The sequence below is a fragment of the Elephas maximus genome, chromosome 12, assembly GCF_024166365.1.
Source record: "Elephas maximus indicus isolate mEleMax1 chromosome 12, mEleMax1 primary haplotype, whole genome shotgun sequence".
Lineage (NCBI taxonomy): Eukaryota > Metazoa > Chordata > Mammalia > Proboscidea > Elephantidae > Elephas > Elephas maximus.
Window position 1 is genome coordinate 50,634,056 of NC_064830.1, and position 15,322 is coordinate 50,649,377.

The 15,322-nt window shown below is 40.0% G+C and overlaps 1 protein-coding gene across 7 annotated transcripts in view; it reads left to right on the forward strand.

The window, feature by feature from the left end:
• LCLAT1 (lysocardiolipin acyltransferase 1) overlaps window positions 1-15,322 on the forward strand; it is a 426,874-nt gene that overhangs the window by 373,098 nt on the left and 38,454 nt on the right. The window lies entirely within an intron of this gene.

Genomic DNA, 15,322 nt, shown 5'->3' on the forward strand with positions numbered 1-15,322 from the left:
CTAGTTGATTCGAACTGCCAACCTTTTGGTTAGCAGCTATCGCTATAGTTTTGCATTTTTTAGATTTTCATATAAATGGAATTATACAATATGTGGCCTTTGTGTCTGGTTTCTTGTGCTTAGCATGATGTTTTTGATTGGTATTCTATTGTATGAAATATACCAGTTTGTTTACCCACTCCTTCTCAAAAATCAAGACCAAAAGAAACACTCTTTGACTATTTGATATTTCTTAATGTATACTGATTTGCTTCCCTAATGTATGTTATTCTCCCAGCTTAAATTCTGTTCCCTTTCGTACTGCCTTGTTAGTATTTCAGTTCTTAACTGTTCGTAGAATAGGAGAGGACAGGTAGCCACTCATCCAGATGTTGGCTCTCACTATGTTTCTAACTGAAATTAAACAGAGAGTTCAACTCTTACTAATCTAATGAGACTGTTTTTGTGCCAGTCCATAAGAAATTATTCCTAGATGGAAGCACTTTTTCCCTCTATTTTCTGCCTCCTTGTGAATATTTGCAAAGTAGACATCATCTACTGCTTAACACTTGGTTTACCTCACGGGTTCCCCAAACCCTGACTCCACCCCTCCTACTGCTAAAATGTAGCAGAGTTATTTATAAATAATTGGGCTACATTATCAGCCCTGGCCTCTGCTTTTTTCTGAAAGTTGACAAAAATTACTAGAAAATAAATTAATCTCTAATACCCTCTACCACAGTGTCCATAGATGCTTTTAGGGAGATTTGCTTTGAGAAGTTTGTCAACACTGAGGAATTTCTAGTTGGTGAAGTTTGGAAAATATTTAGAAGAGTCCTTCTTTTCTTGTGCTTCTGTCCAATCCAAGGAATAAAATACAGAGAAAGAACATTGTTATGTAGTGTACCCTCCCTTGTATTAGCAATCCATTCTAGACTCCTCAGAATACAAGAAAATAATGAGTTATCTCCTATACAGCAGGCCACAGCTATTCAAAACCAGGAACTAAAATCTGCAAATGTAGACTGCCATCTGTATGGTATTTTGTTTATTTTAAAAGACAGAGTGCTTTGGTTGTTTCCAGTATGGAGTAATGTTAGCATCTATCTTTGAATTTTGTCCACATATAATAAAAAAAGAAAAGAAAAAGCAGGAAAATATAACCTATTTTGACCAGAAGTATCAAAATGGTGTATGTTATTATCAGTACATCTACTCTGTTCTTTGAAAATACTTGTTTCTGAGCTACATAAAGCACATTTTCTTTTTCTAATTTTTTTTTTTTTAAACTTCTGAAGACATCCCATATATTCTTGGAGAGTAGAGTCTACTGTTCTTTTGCATCTTGGAAGAACCTGAGACATTTGCTTTTCAGTTAAGGTACACGTACCCTGACTCTACATCCTCTCAATAGAAAAGAATTTCCAGGTCCATCACATTACCCATTCACTCCCACAGTGGCACCTTTTCACAAATGAAGAACTAGACATACCAAAGACCTACACTGGGGAATTCACTGTTTGAAGTTTTGAGTATTCCCTGTGCTGATCCATACTCTTTACCACCATCACCACCACCTGACTTTGCTTTATTCAGTTTGTAAGGTAAAATGTAAAGTGCCAAGATAAAAGAAAGTGAATGATGACTGTTTCAATTAAAGAGTGCGAAGACCATGAAACGTATACCCTGGTGGAATATTTATTTGATCGTTTGGACAGGGGTGGTATAAGCAGATGGTGGTGGAGAGAAGTAGGGAAACTGTTCTTCATTTTCCTGCATAGAAATATCTCCCTGTATGCCTTCCATGGAAACCCTGGTGGCATAGTGGTTAAGTGCTACAGCTGCTAACCAAAGGGTGGGCAGTTCAAGTCCACCAGGCGCTCCTTGGAAACTCTAAGGGGCGGTTCCACTCTGTCCTATAGGGTCGCTACGAGTCAGAATCAACTCCACGGCACTGGGTTTGGCTTTTTTGTTTTTATGCCTTCCATTAACCTGAGAGTCTTTTGGATTAACAAGCCCCTATGTGAGAAAACATACAGCTGTGGTTGGATTTCTCCTGGCTGATGAAGAAAATCTTGTTTTAATAAGATCTTCAATTCTCAGTCCAACTGAGGTCAAGCTTACTGAATGGGAATTCTAATTTCTGAGTAATTGAAAACAAAACCAAACCTGTTGCCATCCAGTTGATTCTGACTCATAGCAACCCTGTGGTCAGAGTATAACTGTCCCATACGGTTTCCAAGGAGCATCTGGTAAATTCAAACTGCTGACCTTTTGGTGAGCACCTGAGCTCTTAGCCACTGTGCCAGTTGAAAATAAGGCTACTTAGGGATGCAGGGCCAAGATGGTGAAATAGATGCTTCCTGTGGTCCCTCTTAAAACAAACGCCCAGAACAACAAGTGAATAGATTATGTATGACTACCTAGGAGCCCTGAGCATCAAGAACAAAGTTGAGTTGGACTGAGCAGCAGGGGGAGGGAGAGACAGTTCAGAAGTAGCGAGGAAGTGCCAGACCTGACCTACCTGGCACCCTGCAGCCTGGATCGTTTGGCACACAAGGGTTACGGCAAGCAGTAGCGCTCAGGACACGTTTTATTGTTTCAGGAGAAACCAAGCAGCAGAGAGTCTGCACAAGCCTCCAGAATCGGGGAAGCCCCGCTGGATCTGTGAACGTTAAATGCAAGCATCTAACCTACTGTGTGTGATCAAAATAACCCTTTCCCCTCTGGGACTTCCAAAAGATTGATATGCCTCTCTTTCCCTCACCTACCTCCTCCCCGCTGTGCTCTGCTGCTGGTCTAGCAGTGTTCAGTGGTTGCCACACCCCCTAGGCTGGAAGTGGACCTGTTGCACACGAGCCAATCTCCTGGCTTGGGGGTGGGGGGCAAGTGAACAAACAAAAAAACTGTCAGCTTCCCTAAGCTGGGAGCTATGGACTAACTGTACCCAAACCAGTCTCGTGGCTTTTTCACCACGCCCCCCAAGGCGGGAACTCAGGGCAGGCACTTCCCCTTTGCCTAGGCACAGGCATAAGGGGTCAACGGACATCGAATGCCTTTTACCCCTGCACAGACCTGTGTGAGCCCATTCAACAGTGTAGGCCCTCATTAGCATAGTACTACTGGGTATATACCTGAAGCCTATTTTCAACTACAGTAGCTAAGGGGGAGTGGCAGGTTTGTGACATTTGACACTGCCCTGCCCATTAAGCAAGGTCCTCACCAACCCACATCAGGGGTCTGAGAGGACTGGTGGCTTCACCCATTCCACCTCGCCACCCATGATGTGAGTCTGAGAATAAGTGATGCCTCCCAGCCCTTACAGCCAACAGCACTGGTCACCCAAAGCCTAGCTGCAAAACCCATCCACCTACGTGCTCTAGGGGACAGGGACATGCCTTCCACCTGGGCACTCAGGGGCAGCCATGAGCCCCCTAACTTCCTCAGCACATAAGCCCTACTGAAGGCAGATATCTGTGGCTGCTCCAATCATCCCTTCATAGCCGTGCCCATCTGGGGCTGTGGGTGAGAGCCTGCATGATACACTCGGTGACCAACAACCCGGACACCTGAGCTAAATCCACACAAGAAAAGTAAGTGGACTCCTGGGCTCACACACCTAATAGCAGCTTTAACCACCTGGTGAGAGGACATGAGAGTTACAAAGACACCAATAACCAAAGTAGCTCACATTAGGGCATACCAAAACAAAACAAAAGAAGCTAGGACATAGTAAACATACATACAATAAATAAATATAATAACTTACGATGGCTGAGACAACAGTCAACATCAAATCACATAAAGAGGCAGACTGTGATGATTCAGGAAGCAACCAAAACAAAGAACAAGGAAACCTCCTGGAAGAAGAGAAGATCTTGGAATTAGCAGAGGTAGAATTCAAAAGATTAATATACAGAGCTCTTCAAGAGATTACGAAGAAGATCAGGCAAAACTCAGACCAAGCCAAGGAACACACACATAAAGCAATAGAGGAACTTATGATGGTTGTACAACAGCATAATGATGAATTTAACAGGCTCCAGTAAGCCATAGAGAGACAGCAAACAGAAATCCAAAAGATTAACAATAAAATTCCAGAATTAGACAATTCAATACAAAGTCATAGGAGCAGAATTGAGGCAATGAAATTCAGAATTACTGAGATTGAAGATAAAGTGCTTGATACCAATTTATTTGAGGGAAGTCAGATAAAAGAATTTTTAAAAATGCAGGAAACCTAAGAATTCTGTGGGACTCTATCAAGAGGAATAACCTACAGTGATTAGAGTACCAGAACAAGGTGGGGGGAACAGAAAATACAGAGAGAATTGTTGAAGATTTGATGGCAGAGAACTTCCCTGATATATTTTTTTTTTATTAACTTTTATTGAGCTTCAAGTGAACATTTACAAATCAAGTCAGACTGTCACATATAAGTTTATATACATCTTACTCCATACTCCCACTTGCTCTCCCCCTAATGAGTCAGCCCTTCCAGTCTCTCCTTTCGTAACAATTTTGCCAGCTTCCAACTTTCTCTATCCTCCCATCCCCCCTCCAGACAGGAGACTCCAACACAGTCTCAAGTGTCCATCTGATATAATTAGCTCACTCTTCATCACCATCTCTCTCCTACCCACTGTCCAGTCCCTTTCATGTCTGCTGAGTTGTCTTCGGGAATGGTTCCTGTCCTGGGCCAACAGAAGGTTTGGGGACCATGACTGCCGGGATTCCTCTAGTCACAGTCAGACCATTAAGTATGGTCTTTTTGTGAGAATTTGGAGTCTGCATCCCACTGATCTCCTGCTACCTCAGGGGTTCTCTGTTGTGCTCCCTGTCAGGGCAGTCATCGATTCTGTCTGGGCACCAACTAGTTCTTCTGGTCTCAGGATGATGTAGGTCTCTGGTTCATGTGGCCCTTTCTGTCTCTTGGGCTCTTAGTTGTTGTGTGGCCTTGGTGTTCTTCATTCTCCTTTGCTCCAGGTGGGTTGAGCCCAATTGCTGCATCTTAGATGGCCGCTTGTTAGCATTTAAGACCCCAGACGCCACATTTCAAAGTGGGATGCAGAATGTTTTCATAATAAAATTATTTTGTCAATTGACTTAGAAGTCCCCATAAACCATGGTCCCCAAACCCCCACCCTTGGTTCGCTGACCTTTGAAGCATTCGGTTTGTCCCGGAAACTTCTCTGCTTTTGGTCCAGTCCAATTGAGCTGACCTTCCATGTATTGAGTATTGTCCTTCCCTTCACCTAAAGCAGTTCTTATCTACTAATTAATGAGTAAAAAACCCTCTCCCATCCTCCCTCCCGCCCCCCCCCCTCGTAACCACAAAAGTATGTGTTCTTCTCAGTTTATACTATTTCTAAAGATCTTATAATAGTGGTCTTATACAATATTTGTCCTTTTGCCTCTGACTAATTTCGCTCAACATAATGCCTTCCAGGTTCCTCCATGTTATGAAATGTTTCACAGATTCGTCACTGTTCTTTATCGATCTGTAGTATTCCATTGTGTGAATATACCACAATTTATTTAACCATTCATCCGTTGATGGACACCTTGGTTGCTTCCAGCTTTTTCCTATTGTAAACAGAGCTGCAATAAACATGGGTGTGCATATATCTGTTTGTGTGAAGGCTCTTATTTCTCTAGGGTATATTCCGAGGAGTGGGATTTCTGGGTTGTATGGTAGTTCTATTTCTAACTGTTTAAGATAACGCCAGATAGATTTCCAAAGTGCTTGTACCATTTTACATTCCCACCAGCAATGTATAAGAGTTCCAATCTCTCCGCAGCCTCTCCAACATTTATTATTTTGTGTTTTTTGGATTAATGCCAGCCTTGTTGGAGTGAGATGGAATCTCATCGTAGTTTTCATTTGCATTTCTCTAATGGCTAATGATCGAGAACATTTTCTCATGTGTCTGTTAGCTGCCTGAATATCTTCTTTAGTGAAGTGTGTGTTCATATCCTTTGCCCACTTCTTGATTGGGTTGTTTGTCTTTTTGTGGTTGAGTTTTGACAAAATCATATAGATTTTAGAGATCAGGCGCTGGTCGGAGATGTCATAGCTGAAAATTCTTTCCCAGTCTGTAGGTGGTCTTTTTTCTCTTTTGGTGAAGTCTTTAGATGAGCATAGGTGTTTGATTTTTAGGAGCTCCCAGTTATCTGGTTTCTCTTCGTCATTTTTGGTAATGTTTTGTATTCTGTTTATGCCTTGTATTAGGGCTCCTAAGGTTGTCCCTATTTTTTCTTCCATGATCTTTATCATTTTAGTCTTTATGTTTAGGTCTTTGATCCACTTGGAGTTAGTTTTTGTGCTTGGTGTGAGGTATGGGTCCTATTTCGTTTTTTTGCAAATGGATATCCAGTTATGCCAGCACCATTTGTTAAAAAGACTATCTTTTCCCCAATTAACTGACTGTGGGCCTTTGTCAAATATCAGCTGCTCATATGTGGATGGATTTATATCTGGGTTCTCAATTCTGTTCCACTAGTCTATGTATCTGTTGTACCACTACCACGCTGTTTTGACTACTGTGGCTGTATAATAGCTTCTGAAATCAGGTAGAGTGAGGCCTCCCACTTTCTTCTTCTTTTTCAGTAATGCTTTGCTTATCCGAGGCTTCTTGCCCTTCCATATGAAGTTGGTGATTTGTTTCTCTATCACATTAAAAAATGACATTGGAATTTGGATCGGAAGTGCATTGTATGTATAGACGGCTTTTGGTAGAATAGACATTTTTACTATGTTAAGTCTTCCTATCCATGAGCAAGGTATGTTTTTCCACTTAAGTACGTCCTTTTGAATTTCTTGTAGTAGAGCTTTGTAGTTTTGTTTGTATAGGTCTTTTACATCCTTGGTAAGATTTATTCCTAAGTATTTTATCCTCTTGGGGGCTCCTGTGAATGGTATTGATTTGGTGATTTCCTCTTCGATGTTCTTTTTGTTGATGTAGAGGAATCCAACTGATTTTTGTATGTTTATCTTATAACCTGAGACTCTGCCAAACACTTCTATTAGTTTCAGTAGTTTTCTGGAGGATTCCTTACGGTTTTCTGTGTATAAGATCATGTCATCTGCAAATAGAGATAATTTTACTTCCTCTTTGCCAATCCGGATGCCCTTTATTTCTTTGTCTAGCCTAATTGCTCTGGCTAGGACCTCTAGCACAATGTTGAATAAGAGTGGTGATAAAGGGCATCCTTGTCTGGTTCCCGTTCTCAAGGGAAATGCTTTCAGGCTCTCTCATTTAGAGTGATTTTGGCTGTTGGCTTTGCATAAGATGCCCTTTATTATGTTGAGGAATTTTCCTTCAATTCCTATGTTGGTGAGAGTTTTTATCATACATCGGTGTTGGATTTTGTCAAATGCCTTTTCTGCATCAATTGATAAGATCATGTGGTTTTTGTCTTTTGTTTTATTTATATGGTGGTTACATTAACAGTTTTTCTAATATTAAACCAGCCTTGCATACCTGGTATAAGTCCCACTTGGTCATGGTGAATTATTTTTTTGATATGTTGTTGAATTCTATTGGCTAGAATTTTGTTGAGGATTTTTGCATCTATGTTCATGAGGGACATAGGTCTGTAATTTTCTTTTTTTGTGATGTCTTTTCCTGGTTTTGGTATCAGGGAGATGGTGGCTTCATGAAATGAGTTGGGTAGTATTCCGTCATTTTCTATGCTTTGAAATACCTTTAGTAGAAGTGGTGTTAACTCTTCTCTGAAAGTTTGGTAGAACTCTGCAGTAAAGCCATCCGGGCCAGGGCTTTTTTTTGTTGGAAGTTTTTTGATTACCGTTTCAATCTTTTTTTTTGTTATGGGTCTATTTAGTTGTTCTAATTCTGATTGTGTTAGTTTAGGTAGGTAGTGTTTTTCTAGGAATTCATCCATTTCTTCTAGGTTTGCAAATTTGTTAGAGTACAATTTTTCGTAATAATCTGATATGATTCTTTTAATTTCAGTTGGGTCTGTTGTGATGTGGCCCTTCTCATTTCTTATTCGGGTTATTTGTTTCCTGTATTTCTTTAGTCAGTCTAGCCAACGGTTTATCAATTTCGTTAATTTTTTCAAAGAACCAGCTTTTGGCTTTGTTAATTCTTTCAATTGTTTTTCTGTCCTCTAATTCATTTAGTTCAGCTCTAATTTTTATTATTTGTTTTCTTCTGGTGCCTGATGGATTCTTTTCTTGCTCACTTTCTATTTGTTCAAGTTGTAGAGACAGTTCTCTGATTTTGGCTCTTTCTTCTTTTTGTATGTGTGCATTTATCGATATAAATTGGCCTCTGAGTACTGCTTTTGCTGTGTCCCAGAAGTTTTGATAGGAAGTATTTTCATTCTCGTTGCATTCTATGAATTTCCTTATTCCCTCCTTGATGTCTTCTATAACCCAGTCTTTTTTCAGGAGGGTATTGTTCATTTTCCAAGTATTTGATTTCTTTTCCCTAATTTTTCAGTTACTGATTTCCACTTTTTTGGCCTTGTGGTCTGAGAAGATGCTTTGTAATATTTCGATGTTTTGGACTCTGCAAAGGTTTGTTTTATGACCTAATATGTGGTTTATTCTAGAGAATGTTCTGTGTGCGCTAGAAAAAAAGGTATACTTTGGAGCACTTGGGTGGAGAGTTCTGTATAACTCAATGAGGTCAAGTTGGTTGATTGTTGTAATTAGGTCTTCCGTGTCTCTATTGAGCTTCTTACTGGATGTCCTGTCCTTCTCTGAAAGTGGTGTGTTGAAGTCTCCTATTATTTTTTTTTGGAGCAGTTGGGTGGAGAGTTCTGTATAACTCAATGAGGTCAAGTTGGTTGATTGTTGTAATTAGGTCTTCCGTGTCTCTATTGAGCTTCTTACTGGATGTCCTGTCCTTCTCTGAAAGTGGTGTGTTGAAGTCTCCTATTATAATTGTGGAGGTGTCTATCTCACTTTTCAGTTCTGTTAAAATGTGATTTATGTATCTTGCAGCCCTGTCATTGGGTGCATAAATATTTAATATGGTTATGTCTTCCTGATCAATTGTCCCTTTTATCATTATGTAGTGTCCTTCTTTATCCTTTGTGGTGGATTTAAGTTTAAAGTCTATTTTGTCAGAAATTAATATTGCTACTCCTCTTCTTTTTTACTTATTGTTTGCTTGATATATTTTTTTCCATCCTTTGAGTTTTAGTTTGTTTGTGTCTCTAAGTCTAAGGTGTGTCTCTTCTAGGCAGCATATAGATGGATGGTGTTTCTTTATCCAGTCCGAGACTCTCTGTCTCTTTATTGGTGCATTTAGTTCATTTACATTCAGCGTAATTATAGATAAGTATGTGTTTAGTGTTGTCATTTTGATGCCTTTTTATGTGTGTGTGACAATTTCATTTTTCCACTTACTTTTTTGTGCTGAGACGTTTTTCGTTGTAAATTGTGAGATCCTCATTTTCATAGTATTTGACTTTATGTTTGCTGAGTCGTTAAAAACGTTTTTCTTGGTTTTTATTTTGAGTTATGGAGTTGTTGTACCTCTTTGTGGTTACCTTAATATTTACCCCTATTTTTCTAAGTAAAAACCTAACTTGTATTGTCCTATATCACCTTGTATCCCTCTCCATATGGCAATTCTATGCCACCTGTAGTTAGTCCCTCTTTTTGATTATTGTGATCTTTTACATATTGACTTCAGTGATTCCCTGTTTTGAGCATTTTTTTTTAATTAATCTTAATTTGTTTTTGTGATTTCCCTATTTGAGTTGATATCAGGATGTTCTGTTCTGTGACCTTGTGCTGGTATCTGATATTATTGGTTTTCTGACCAAACAATTTCCTTTAGTATTTCTTGTAGCTTTGGTCTGGTTTTTGCAAATTCTCTAAGCTTGTGTTTATCTGTAAATATCTTAATTTTGCCTTCATATTTCAGAGAGAGTTTTGCTGGATATATGATCCTTGGCTGGCAGTTTTTCTCCTTCAGTGCTCTATATATGTCATCCCATTGCCTTCTTGCCTGCATGGTTTCTGCTGAGTAGTCTGAACTAATTCTTATTGATTCTCCCTTGAAGGAAACCTTTCTTTTCTCCCTGGCTGCTTTTAAAATTTCCTCTTTATCTTTGGTTTTGGCAAGTTTGATGATAATATGTCTTGGTGTTTTTCTTTTTGGATCAATCTTAAATGGGGTTCGATGAGCATCTTGGATAGATATCCTTTCGTCTTTCATGATGTCAGGGAAGTTTTCTGTCAGCAGATCTTCAACTATTTTCTCTGTGTTTTCTGTCCTCTCTCCCTGTTCTGGGACTCCAATCACACTCAAGTTATCCTTCTTGATAGAGTCCCACATGATTCTTAGGGTTTCTTCATTTTTTTTAATTCTTTTATCTGATTTTTTTTCAGCTATGTTGGTGTTAATTCCCTGGTCCTCCAGATGTCCCAGTCTGCATTCTAATTGCTCGAGTCTGCTCCTCTGACTTCCTATTGCGTTGTCTAATTCTGTAATTTTATTGTTAATCTTTTGGACTTCTGCATGCTGTCTCTCTGTGGATTCTTGCAACTCATTAATTTTTCCACTATGTTCTTGAATAATCTTTTTGAGTTCTTCAACTGTCTTATCAGTGTGTTCCTTGGCTTTTTCTGCAGTTTGCCTTATTTCGTTTCTGATGTCTTGAAGCATTCTGTAAATTAGTTTTTTATATTCTGTATCTGATAATTCCAGGATTGTATCTTCCTTTGGGAAAGATTTTGATTCTTTTGTTTGGGGGGTTGTAGAAGCTGTCATGGTCTGCTTCTTTATGTGGTTCGATATCGACTGCTGTCTCTGAGCCATCACTAAGATATAAAAAAAAAAGATATAGTAGTGGTTTATTCTATAATTGCTCACTGAGTCTTATCTTGTTTTGTTTTCTTTCAATATACGTGGATGGGCTACTAGATTGTGCTGTCTTGTTTGTTGTAGCCCTTGACTTTCTTATGACCTATTACCAGCTCGTTTGGGCTGTTGCCAGATATATATGCCTGAGTCTATTCACTATTCTTGAGCAGAATCTGATTTTGGGTCATCAAGTGTGTGCTGCACCCTAACACCTATCCACCTCGAGAAGTAGTGGTGATAGTTGTGTGCACCAGATTCTGTTAGCAGCTGGGCTTCACACTACAGGGGGGGCAGGATGCTGACAGGCTTTCCCCAAGTGTCAGTGCGGTAGGTGTGTCTCTATTCCTAAAGCACCTTGGTGGGAGGGCTCTGCAGCTTTACCTTAGGCCCTCAATGCAAGTACCTCTACAGATTGGTAGGTGTCACCCTCCTTAGACCCCTAAGGCAAGAGGCTAGGTGGTCTGGGGGGAGCTTCAGCCCTCAGTTCCCTGTTGCGGGTCAGTTAGGGCTCTGTTGAATAAGCAGAGATATCAGACCTGGGAAACTTGTCTTTCCAGTAAATCCACTAAAAAAAAATGCAGTCAGATCCTTATCAGAAATGTCTTTGCGTTATAACAGCCACCTTGTTCCATGTAGGGATGAAAGCCTGAGATATGGATCATATATGCTTGGTTGAAGCTGATTCTGTGTTTTTAGTCCAAATAGGGAAGGGTTTTTGGTCCCTGGGTTTTTTGTGGTTGCTTCTCTCAGTCTAGAAGAATGGGTTAGGAAAAGACCAAAAAAAAAAAAAAGGGGAAAAGCAAAGCCACGGAGCCAGAGCCGTTCTCCCTTGGGCTCAGGAAATTCCAATGTTAATGAAGCCGCCTGGGAAGGGGAGGGGAGGGTTCAGAAAAACAGGAGAGAGTAGCACCCCAGAATACAGCCAAAGCTGCGTATCTTGCTTGGGATGACTATCTGAGATTCCCGAGGGGCATGTCGCCTATGTGTGCTGACTGTGTAGAGATTGCCCCCGAGGGTCTGGCCCGCTCAAGCCATGGTCAGATCCTCCGCTGCCAGTCCAAAGCCCAGCATCAAGGTTCCCCTGCTGGGATGCTGCCCTCCCGGCTCCAAAATCAGTCACTGCCTCCCAGGGAGTTCTCCCGCCACTTGCATCGCCGCGCCGCCCACACGGACCGGCTGGGCCCCCTCCCAGGGTCAGTTCAGGGGGGTAGTGCTGCACCCAGTGTTTGTGCCATGGCCGGATGCCGTGTTCAGCTCCCCTGTGCCCAGTCCAAAGCCCGGCACCAAGGTTCCCCGGGTGGGACGCTGCACTCCCGGCTCCAAAACCAGTCGCTGCCTCCCGGGGACATCTCCCACCAGCCGGATCACCACGCCGCCCACGCGGACCGTCTGGGCCCCCTTCCGGGGTCAGTTCAGGGGGGTAGGGCTGCGCCCCGTGTTTGTGCCCTCATAAGATGTTGTTTTCAGCTCCTCTGTGCCCAAACCTAAGCCCGGCGCCAAGGTTACCTGACTGGGACGCTGGCTCCAGGCTCCGAAAACAGTCATTGCTTCCCCGTAGTTGTTCGTTCTCTGTCTCTGTCACTCAGGTCAACTCTTTAAATCTGTGTTTGTTGGTCAGGGTTTGTAGATTGTCATGTATGTGATCGATTCACTTGTTTTTCCAAGTCTTTGTTGCAAGAGGGATCTGAGGTAGCGTCTACCTAGTCAGCCATCTTGGCCCCCCCTCACTTCCCTGATATTTTAAAGCCGAGAAGATACCTAAGAAGCTTATCAAACCCGACACTGGGTAGATACCAAAAGAAGGTCACCAAGACATAATCAAACTTGCCAAAACCAAAGTTAGAGAATCTTAAAAATGGCTAGGGATAAACAAAAAGTAACCTACAAAAGAGAGTCAATAAGAATAAACTTTGACTACTCAGAAGAAACCATTTAGGCAAGAAGAAAATGGGATGACATATAAAAAGCCTTGAAGGAAGAAAAATTGTCAGCCAAGAATTATCTGTTCAGCGGAGCTGTTTCTCAAATGTGAAGACAAAATTAGGGCCTTTACAGAAGCAGAAATTAAAGGAACTTATAAAAACCAAACCAAAATTACAAGAAATACTAAAGAGAGTCCTTCAGCTAGAGAAACAATAATATCAGATAACAACCCAAGACTGGAACACAGGACAGTACAACCAGGTATCAACCCCAATAGGGAAGTCACAAATATAACTCAAAGCTAAAACACTGCAGATAGGGAAACAGAGATGTCAATATGTAAAAGATGACAGCATTAAAACAGAGGGACTAAATAGTGTAGTCATAGACCTTTCATATGGAGAGGAAGTTAAGGCAATACCAAAAAACAGAAGATTGGTTTAAACTTAGAAAAATAGAGGTAAATTTTAAGGTAACCACAAAGGAAACTAACAAATCTACACATCAAAATAAAAAAGAAGAAAAATATATAAAGACTCAGCAAATACAAAATCAACAACAACAAAAAAGATGAAAAGAAAATACTTAAAAACGACACAGCACAGAAAATTAAGTGGAACAAAGAAGCTGTCAGCACCACAAAAAAAAAAAAAAAAAGATACACCAAAATGACAGCACTAAACTCATTCCTGTCAGTAATTACACTAAATTTAAATGGACTAAATGCACCAATAAAGAGAGAGTGGCAGAATGGATTTTTAAAAAACATGATCGTCTATATGCTGCCTATAAGGGGCCCACCTTAGACTCAAAGATACAAACAAACTAAAACTCAAAGGATGGAAAACAATATATCAAGCAAATGACAATCAAAAAAAGCAGAAGTGGCCATATTAATCTCTGACAAAATAGACTTTAAAATCCACCACAAAGGATAAGGAAGGACACTATATAACGATTAAAGGGTCCGTACACCAGGAGGACGTAACCATAATACATATTTACGCACCCAACAACAGGGCTCCAAAGTACATCAAACAAATTCTGACAGCATTGAAAAGCGAAATAGACAGCTCCAAAATAGTATCAGGAGACTTCGAGATATCACTTTCGGTGAAGAACAGAACACCCAGAAAGAAGCTCAATAAAGACACGGAAAATCTAAATGCCACAGTCAACCTACTTGATCTCATAGACATTTACAGAACACTCCACCCAACAACAGCCAAGTATACTTTCTTTTCCAGCACACGTGGAACATTGTCCAGAGTAGACCACATATTAGGCCACAAAGCAAGTCTTAACAGAATCCAAAACATTGAAATATTACAAAGCATCTTTTCTGACCGTAAAGCTGTAAAAGCAGAAATCGGTAACAGAAAAAGCAAGGGAAAAAAAAATCAAATATATGGAAACTGACCAACACGTTGCTCAAAAAATACTGGGTTATAGAAGAAATCAAGGACGCAATAACGAAATTCAGAGAATCAAATGAGAATGAAAACACATCTTACCAGAAAACTTTGGGACACAGCCAAAACAGTGCTCAGAGGTCAGTTTATAGCAATAAAAGCAAACATCTAAAAAGACAAAAGGGCCAAAATCAAAACATTAACCCTACGACTCGAACAAATAGAGAGTAGCAAAAGAAGCCCTTGGGCAAGAGAAGAAAGGAAATAATAAAAATTAGAGTAGAATTAAATGAAACAGAGACTAGAAGACACCTGAAAGAGTTAATAAGATCAAAATCTGGTTCTTTGAAAAAATCAACAAAATCGATAAACCGTTGGCCAAACTGACAAAAGAAAACCAGAAGAGGAAACAACCCAAATAGGAAATGAGATGGGTGATATTACAACAGACCCAACTAAAATTAAAAGAATCATAACAAAATTATATGAAAAACTGTGAAAAATTTTACTTGAACAAATTTGAAAACCTAGAGGAAATGGGCAAATTTCTAGAAACACTATCTCTTAAACTAACAGAAATCAAAGTATAAAAACTAAATAAACCTATAAAAAAAGAGATTGAAAAGGTAATTTAAAAAACTCCCAACAGAAAAAAAGCCTTGGCCCTGATAGCTTCACTGGAGAATTCTACCAAACTTTCAGAGAAGAGTTAACACAAGTACTACTAAAGGTATTTCAGAGCATAGAAAAGGATAGAGTACTCCCAGACTCCTTCAGTGAAGCCAGCATAACCCTGATACCAAAACCAAGTAAAGATGCTACAAAAAAAGAAAATTGCAGACTAATATCCCTCATGAATGTTGATGCAAAAATCCTCAACAAAATTCTAGTAAATGGAGTTCAACAGCCTATCAAAAAATAATTCATCCTGACCAAGTGGGATTCATACCAGGTATACGGGGATGGTTCAATGTTAGAAAAACAATCAGTGTACTCCATCACATAAATAAAAGATAAGACCCACATGAGCTTATCAATCAGTGCAGAAAAGGCATTTGAGAAAGTCCAACACCCATTCATAATAAAAACTCTAAGCAAAATGGAAATAAAAGAAAAATTCTTCAACATAATAAAGGGCATTTATACAAAGCCAACAGCCAA